The sequence below is a fragment of the Crocodylus siamensis genome, chromosome 5 (genome assembly GCF_052110815.1).
Source record: "Crocodylus siamensis isolate JL-2025a chromosome 5, ASM5211081v1, whole genome shotgun sequence".
NCBI classification, from domain to species: Eukaryota; Metazoa; Chordata; order Crocodylia; family Crocodylidae; genus Crocodylus; species Crocodylus siamensis.
Window position 1 is genome coordinate 62,045,329 of NC_143399.1, and position 9,903 is coordinate 62,055,231.

Sequence of the window (9,903 nt, forward strand, 5' to 3'; positions counted from 1 at the left end):
ACAAAAACTCACAGAATAAATATAGACATTGGATTTATGATACACTATAACCTGCCTGACATCTGACTCTCCAGGTACCTCTCCACTTTTACATGCTACATCCCTATTCTTCCCCTTGCCCCCAGTAGCCTGTCTCTCACCCCCTGACACCTCAATTTCCATTTTCACTGACTGGCTTTATTGCCTGAAGCCTAGCCTCTGGCTTCTTTACTATTCCTTCCATCCAGGAAGAGCTCACACCAACTGCAGATGCTTCCTCAGCCTGTTGAAGGGTTTTTAAACCCAAAAGCTTGCCAAAATACATTTCTTCAACTATTCAGTTGGTCTAATAAAATATATCACATCTACTTAAAGAACCATGCCTGCCTGTTCCTTAGACCAACATGGCTACAACCAGAAACCCAGTTATTACACACAAGTGACATGAGCTGCTACCGGGCCGTGCAGCCCCTGAGCTACAGGGGGTCCTGGTCCTTCCCTCTGCAATGGTGGCATACCCTGGGGCCTCCCAAGTGGAGTGCTAGCTGCACAGGTGCTGCCTTAGCTCACAAGTAGCACCCACTGGATCCAACTCTTCCCTGAGCCCATGTACTGGAAGACCAATGAATGCTGCTCCCCATGCAAGCTTGGGGAAGAGTTGGATCCAGTGAGGCAGCAACTGCACAGCTATCACCCCATGCAGGAAGCCCTAAGAGTACTGGCACTGCCAGTGTGAAAGAAAGGACTGGCCCCTCCACAGCTCAGGGGCTGCATGGCCTGGTGGTAGCTACCATGGGCAGGCTCTTCTGAGGAAAAAAAAAAAGTGATGAGGCCTGACCCTTTTTTTTTTCTGCACAGCCTTCCCACCTCTCCCATGGCCAGAGTATGAGCTGCCAATAAGTCCTGAGCTGCAGGGGCCCCCAGATGTTCCCTCCACAGTGGCAGCACTCCCTAGGGCTACCTGGGTGGGCATCTAGTGGGCAGGTGCTGCCTCAGATTGTAGGCAGCACCCAGCCTGATCCAGGTGTTCCCTGCACCTGAACTGAGGCAGGACCTGCCTGCTAGCACTCTGCTTGGACAGCCACAGGAGGCACCACCACTGCAGGAGGAAGGTCCACAGCCCTTTGCAGCTGAGGAGCTGCTTGACCCACCAGCATCTTGCCTTCTGGCTGCAGGAAATGCGGGCAGGCTCCATGAAAAAAAAAAGATCAGGTCCCTCGCTGCTTCTGCCTTCAGCCCACCTCTCCCACAGCAGGGGGTTGGGGCAAGCTGTCAAAGGCTGTAATGTTACAAATAGCTACATTGCAAACTAAACTACATGCAGATGTGGTTTAGTTTGCAACATAGCAAACTCGTTTAATCACAAAACCTTCCTGCACATGTATAATGTGACTCAAGTAAACTGCATTAATGGCCAATTTTCGTCATGTGTACAAGTGCCCTTCGACTTCAGGGACTTGATTTTTGTTTCTGTACCTGTACCAATGGTGCCCCTTAGCAACCATCTGATTCTGCCTGTTGCCCTTTGTGACCTTAATGGTGATCATCTTCTCCTTACCCCAGATTATGATGAGGTCCAACACTTCACTGCAAGTTCAGTTTGATGTCTGCCTAGTAAGGTCCAGAGGGGATATCCTTTGGCTCATTCTCTGCCTCTAGTTGCCACTGGTTGATGGAAGTTGCTTACACATAACTGCTTAAGCTAATGGGCCATGTGCGAAGTGGCCTGAGGTCACTCCTTGTGGGGTGGGAGGGTTACAAGCCCTGGGGACAAGAGGGAGAGTACCATTCCCGGGGCAGTAGAATGTAAAAGCAGAAAGTTTTTTCCACAGTGCAGGAGGCAAGGAGAGGGAATGGTGCATCCTAGGATTCTGGAGAACTGAAATTGGATTGTTTTCTCACATTACTGTAACACATTCTGGGTAATGTAGCTCAAAAATAAACTTTTCCTGAAAAAACGTAACTTTGAGATGCCTAGAGGCCACTTAGCACTAGGTTTCATGTTTTACATGTTTAACATGCAGACACTCCCATATTAAGAATTCTTAGTATAGCCTAAAACTAATATGTAACACCTTTATAGTTAATGTCAGTATTAGTTTATGTTCCCAGTCAATGGATAGACCATGTGTACAGAGTCAATGTATTGCTACTCCTACTTCTAATTCAGTTTACTTAAGTAGAAGCTTATGTTTTTAAATCCAGATGTCCAGGTTTAATGACTTCAAAAGATTCATAGATTCTAGGGTCAGAAGGGACCTCAGTGGGCCATCTAGTCCGACCTCCTGTCCCTGGCAGGAAAATAAAAAGGTCACCAACCTGGGGTCATGTGAACCCAGCCAGGTGCCTGTCCAGTCTCCCCTTGAAGACCCCCAAGGAAGGGGTGAGCACCACCCCTCTTGGACCCCTATTCCAGATCCTGACAACCCTGAAGAACTTTTTTCAGTCCAGTCTAAACCTTCTCTCCAGTAGTTTATGGCCATTGTTACTTGTTGTTCCAGGGGATGCCCTGGTAAACAGATCATTGCCTACTTCATGTTGCTCTCCCCTTATGAATTTGTACACCACCACAAGGTTCCCCCACAGCCTTCTTTTGGAGAGGCTGAAAAGGTTGAGGTCCCTTAGTCTTTCCTTGTAGGGCCTTCCCTGCAGACTTCTAATCAGAGGAGTGGCTCATCTTTGGACCCTGTCCAGGTTGTCCACATCCTGCTTGAACTACGGCATCCAGAACTGGACACAGTACTCCAGCTGTTGCCTGACCAGTGCTGCATAAAGAGGGAGAATCACCTCCTGGGACCTGTTTGTGAAGCACCTACGGATGCACAAGGTGTGATTAGCTCTGCCAACTGCTTCATCACATTGATGACTCATGTTCAACCTGGAGTCAACAGTGACTCCAAGATCTCTTTCTGCCTCAGTGGTGCTAAGAAGGTTCCCCCACTAGCCTATAGGTACAATGGCAGTTATTTCTCCCCAGATGCAGCACCTTGCACTTGTCCTTATTGAATTACATCCTGTTTCTCTCTGCCCACTTCCCAAACCTGTCTAGGTTAGCCTGGATCTGGTTCCTCCTCTCCAGGGTGTTATCTTCACCCCATATTTTTGTGTCATTCATGAATTTGGGCAGGGTGCTTCCCACCCCCTCATCTAGATCACTGATGAATATGTTGAACGGTGCCGGCCCCAGAACTGAGCCCTGAGGGACTCCACTGCATGCATCTTTTCAGGTTGACATCGACCCATCCACCACCACTCTCTAAGTGCAACCCTTGAGCCAGTTTGCTACCCAGTCTACTGTATAATCATCCAAGGCAAATCTCCTCAGTTTATGTATAAGGATGGTATCAGATACTGCGTCAAAGGCCATCTTGAAGTCCAGCTAGATAACATCTACCTCGACTCCTGCATCTAAACATTTGGTGACCTTGTCATAAAAAGAAACTAAGTTAGTCAGGCAGGATCTGCCTTCTACAAACCCATGTTGGTTACCCCTCTGCATCACATTACCCAGCGGGCTCCCACAGATATGTTCCTTGATTTTTTCTAGGATTTTTCCAGGGACAGAGGTAAGACTGACTGGTTTATAGTCCCCTGCATCCTTCTTCCTCCTCTTCTTAAATATTGGGGCAACATTGGCCCTCTTCCAATACTCCAGAATTCAGAAAATCTAGCTAGATTTGCACCTGAATGGCTCCTTTCATGATTGTGAGAACTCTCAAAAAGAGAAGTGTCAGGCCATAACTCACTGCTGTTCCAGCTTCAATCATGTGGAGTTTTACAGGGTTTCATTTTTATTCCTTTCTTCTACTTTGCATATGAATATATGTGCATATACATACTTATCAGTCCAAACTGCATTTTCCAAACAGCATTACTTAGAAAAAACAGCTCTACTACACATCTCACTGTAGAAACAATAGATGACTTCAGGCAATGGTGCAGGAAGCAAACAGTGAGTATTTATAGTCTTGGCCATGAATGCTAATTATATTCCAGACTGATGATACATGTCCACTGAACCTTTTCAATGAGTCAATGGTCAGTTAACTTGCCATATAAGCAACATTACTCCTACTCTTCTTGATTCAAAAATTATGCTCTATAATGTTATAGCTGTACTGTATGGCATACTGCCTGCAGAGTGTTATCAGCACTCCAGGGTACAATGTTTATATTATCTGTTTTAGTTAAAATAGACATTATTATGTAAGAAAAAAATTTTAAAACCCCAAACAATACAAAATCTATCCAGTTTGTTTACTACTACTTTAAGAACAGAATGCTAAATGTGCACTTAAGATCTTATACTATTCCTTACACAATAGAAGTTAAGATATGTAAATGAATCTGTGGAGTCGTTCATTGTAAATTAGTAGCTTACATAGATCTGTATTTCAAAATGGCATGACAACTGTCATTCATTCTTAAGTTCTTAATTAGCTGCTTATAAGACAACAGACATCAATATTATTTACTTGTATATTGTTTTTTCCTAACTTCCATAATGATACCAACTTTCTGGTTGTGATGATTATAATCAATGATGGAAAAATCAGAACCTGTTTCAACCTGGTCAAATAAAAAGAAAATAGGCTCATTATACTCCATCAATAAATCATTACCTAATTAATAGCAAAATAAAAAAAGGCTCAGAGCTTTGTCAGTGTTGGGAAAATAAAGGTCAATCCCATTCCTAAATCTGCTGAGTGTTGTGAACACTGACAGGTTTATTGCCAGCAATACAGGGTAAGATGATTCAGCAGGCAGGATTAGCTGTAGATTTGAAATTAATGCTTCAAAATGTTAGAAGTTCTCTTTAAGAATCATGGCTCCATAAGGGATTAGTTGAAACAGGAAACAAAGTTTACATGTATTTATATTTAACTGTATAAAATAATGCACATAAAATGATTTCTTAAACCTAAGAATTCTGTTTGTTCCTGGAATCAAGAACTATCTTCTGTAGCTACGGCAGAGTTATCCTCCAACAGCTCAAATAAGTAGTAGGTATCAGTGGCAAATAAAATAAAAAATAGGGGGCAAGTTAGAGTATACTAGTATACTATACAGACAAGATCTTTAATGTTTCCACTGACCGAAATCCAACCAACCATCTTGTTGGACTAAGATATAACCTGAAATTGATGGATGTTCTTAGCATTTCTAATGATCATGTGTCTTAAGAGATAACCAGATTGGATTCTGACTGGATACATTAATATGACAGTGATGAGTGTTAAAATAATTTGGAATACATTTATATATGAATGAGAGAAACAGAAGGGAGGGTAGAGATGTATCTTATAGATTAACTGAATCGGAGTGAGTAAGACACCTCCTTCCTGGGCTGTCTGATTCTGCTGAGTGGAACTGGCCAACTTTGCTAGCATCAACTGTTGTTATGCTTCCTGAATCTCTTGAGCTTCTACTTGATGTTGCAGTCCCTGCTGGGCCAAGAGCTTCAGTGTCTGCTGCTCTGCTGCCTGCCATATGGCTAGCACTTGTAACCAGTCCTCCAGCTTCTCACTGGGCCCAGGGGTTCTCCTTTCTTCTTGCATAAGCCATCATCTTATGACATATATGGCCTTTGGAATTTTCATGGCGAATGCACCACTGTAACAGGTTAAGCGACTGAGGATCATATAGAAGAGACAGGACAGAAAGGAAAGGCGGGGGGGATTGGGCTCTATGTCAAAGAGCAACTCATATCATCAAGGATTAGCTTCAGGTTAGAGGAGGATCGGGTGGAGACACTGTGGGTCAAATTTAAGTGGGGGCGTGGTGAAAGGCACCTTATGGTGGGTGTCTACTACAGACCACCCAACCAGGGGTAAGAGCTGGACTGGGACTTCTCTGGTCAGCTTATGGAGGTGGTCTACCATACAAGCCCGAGCTAGCGGATGAACCCAAAAAGATTTATCCACCACTTGATAACTTGCCTGACTCGTGGAGTCAGTGGAAGCACTCCCTATAATAGTCACTAAAACTGTAGTAGATGGGCAAGGACAGCCACGTACCACCACTACGTGGTGCACTCGCACACGGACAGAGATGGAAGAACTGATGAAAGAGACTAACATCAAGCCAAAAGAGCCTGTAATTGCCTGGCTCAGCCAAGTCATTCATGAGGCGAGCTTTGAGAAAGTCGATGTCTAAGAATGTAACATCCTCATATGCAATGGGTCATGGAGTAGGGGGCAAGTGACTAATCCCATTCACCTAATGGCCAATCCAATGTGGCCCATACCCCTACCTGCTGCTATCACGCAAGCCCTGGATAACAAGAGCCACATTTGGCACACAGGGTGGAAGCCTCGTGGCTATGACCTGGAACTCTTAATAAATGCCATTACTGAGATTTCTTATTGCACATGGAACGCAACACTGTTTCCAAGGGGAGGGATAAACCCAGCACAAATTGGGCTGTGGCCACATCACTACGTAGAAAACCCTGGCTCGCTTCCCATTACTCCCACAGCGATCGAAGCCGCTATTGAAGTATACGGTGGTTTTCACAAGCTGTCATTACAGCTGTTGCTTACTGGGTCTATAGGCTCACCTCTCACAAACCTGTTAAGTCTTACCCACCAAATACACAGCATCCAGCAGACCGATACGCAACAACCACAAGCGCTACCTGTATGTCCCACCACCATACCTGTCCCGGCTTCGCAATCAGCCCCTCTTCACGAAGACGATTGGCATGAGCGAATACCCCAAGAACGTGCTACGTTTAGGTTTTTACTAAACAACTCTGGCCTAACGAAGCAGAAAATTCGCAAGCTAGGAGATGAAGGTCAATACCATCTTGCCAAATGTCTCAGATTCAAGTGGACATCTAACAACCAACAAAAGAAACTGAGTGCAGCCGTCAGCTCCGCGGTGACCAACGACTTGAGACCCTACAGCCGCCTCACCGTCACAGACACCATAACTGGCTTACTAGGCGCTTAAAACAAATACAGTAAAGCAAATGTTAATATACAGTTACTTGCTGTTTTTCTTTTTCTTTTCTCCTCTTTTTAGGACTATAATCCCCTGACTACCAGTGACTTGATGAAAATGGGCTTTCTTCAGCTGTTTGTGGTCCCTTTTGTGAGTGACCTACACTACCCAGATATTTGCTGGGAGGAGCAGACAGTTGGGTCTGACCATTCGCATAGGTTTCTGGCTGTATTACAGGACCTTCACCTTATCCAGGAGGTACAAAGCCCCACTGGGGTAATGCCTTGCTGGACCTGGTCCTGGCCACTGGGGATGACCTGGTGAGGGGATTGCAGGTCCTTGACCACCTGGGCAATAGTGATCATCTCCTGCTAGAATTCAGTATCCAGTGCAGGGTGTCAAGGGCTTATAGTAAGACTAAAGCCCTTGACTTCAGAAGGGACAATTTCAATGAGCTTCAGAGGTTAGTGGGGGAGGCACTGAGGGCCCAGAAGGTAGAGGAGATGGGAGTCCATGAGGGATGGTCATACCTTAAGGGGGCGATCCTTCAGGCTCAAAGGGTAACAGTCCCTGAGTGAAGCAAGGTGGGTAAGAAAGCTCAGAAACCTCCATGGCTCAGCAAGGGCATTCAGGAATGCCTGAGGCCTAAAACGGTGGCGTACAACCAGTGGAAGGGAGGGGCTATCAACAAGGAGGAGTACTCCTTCTCAGCTCATGAGTGTAGGAGGGCTATTAGGAAAGCCAAGGCCGAGATGGAACTCAGACTAGCATCCAGGATTAAAGACAACAAAAAGTCCTTTTTCAAGTACATTGGGAGTACAAGTAGGGCCCCTGCAAGACTCAAATGGTAACCTTGTGGCTAAGCCAGATGAGAAGGCCTATATTTTTAACAGTTTCTTTGCCTCTGTTTTCTTGAACAGGGACTGGGACAACCCTCCTTTCGGAGGTAGGGACAATCTCAGGGATAGCTCTGTCAGGCCTTTGGTTGGTACAGATGTAGTTAGGGATCTTCTGGAAAGGCTGGACATTTTTAAATCTGCAGGTCCAGATGTCCTCCACCCAAGAGTGTTGAGGGAGCTAGCAGGGGTCATTGCCCTTGGCTGAGCTGTATGAGCATTTGTGGTCATCTGGCCAGGTTCCAGGGGATTGGAAACTAGCTAATGTGGTCCCCATTTTTTAAGACAGGGAGGAGGGAGGACCCAAGTAACTATAGGCCCATAAGCCTCAGCTCGGTCCTCGGGAAGATCTTGGAGAAAATCATCAAGGAGCACATCTGTGGGGGGCCAGCAGGGGAGATCATACTCAGGGGCAACCAGCATAGGTTCATCAAAGGCAGGTCCTGCCTGACCAACCTGATTGCCTTTTATGACCAGGTAACTAAATCCTTGGATAATGATGTTGCCATGGACATAGTCTTTCTAGACTTTAAGAAGGCCTTTGACGCTCTCTCACCCCATTCTCATTAATATATTAAGTGACTGTGGCATTGATGCCTACACAGTTGGATGGGTAAAAAACTGCCTGATGGGGCACACCCAGAGAGTAGTGGTGGAAAGGTTATACTTAACCTGGTGAGATGTGAGCAGTGGGGTCCCCCAGAGCTTGGTCCTCGGGCCAGCACTGTTTAACATCTTTATCAGTGACTTGGATGAGGAGGTTGAAAGCACATTGTCCAAGTTTGCTGATGACACTAAGAAGTGGGGCAAGGTGAGCACACTTGAAGGGAGAGAGAGGCTGCAACTAGATTTAGAGAGACTACAAAAGTGGGCAGATGAGAATAGGATGGGGTTCAATGTAGACAAATGCAAGGTGCTGCACCTTGGGAGAAGGAATCCACAGCATACCTACAGGCTGGGGAGTTCCCCTCTTGAAAGCACAGAGGTAGAAAGGAATCTTGGAGTCATTACTGACTCCAAGATGAACATGAGCCACCAATGCCAGACCGCAGCCAGCAAGGGCAGCCATACCTTGTCATGCAACCAAAGATGCATCTTGAGCCAGTTCAGAGAGGTGATACTCCCCCTCTATGCAACATTGGTCAGGCCACAATTGGAGTACTGCGTCTCCTTAAAAAAGGATGTGGCCAGCCTGAAGAGAGTTCAGAGGAAGGCCACCCATTTGGTAAGAAGGCAGCAGGACAGGCCCTGTGAGGAGAGACTGAGGGACCTGAACCTGTTCAGCCTCAGCAAGAGGAGGCTGAGGGGGGACCTGGTGGCTGCCTACAAAATCATCAGGGGAGATCATCAGCAAATAGGAAGAGCCCTATTCTCCCCAGCACCACCTGGGGTGACAAGGAGCAATGCTATTAAGCTGATGGAGAATAGGTTTAGGTTAGAGATCAGGAGGCAATATTTTACAGTAAGGGTGGCCAGAATCTGGAACCAACTTCCTAGGGAAGTGGTCTGTGCCCCTACCTTGGGTAAATTCAAAAAGAGGTTGGATGATCACCTGTCTGGGGTCTTGTGAACCCAGCATTCATTCCTGCCTGTGGCAGGGAGTCAGGCTAGATGATCTGTTCAGGTCCCTCCTGAGCCTAACTATTATGAAACTATGAAAATGATGATGTCCCCCAAAGGTCACCTCATCCCTTCCAGGCTCTCTTTCTCTTCTGTCTCACAAGTTCCCACCTTGCTTTCTCACTTGCCATAGCTTGATGTAAACTTAATGAAAACAAGGCTGCTCTCAGAGACAAGCCTAAGGTGCTTCCTCTTCCTCAGTGGTCAGCTCCCCCAACCTTGCTTGCCTTAAGGGCTTCTGTCATGACCTCCAGCAGTCCCCATAAGTCACACCCATGTCTTGCACATGTTATGTGTCATGACTTTGGTGGAACACTTATCCCACCTAGCCATCAGCGCACTTCAGGTCTTTATTCCCTTGCTGGGGCTTTAGCCTTCCTGGCTTTCTGCACCATTGTTCTAGCTGGTTCCTTAGTCAATGCCCACTGTTCTGGACCTGGCTTCTGGGCTTCAACCATTATCT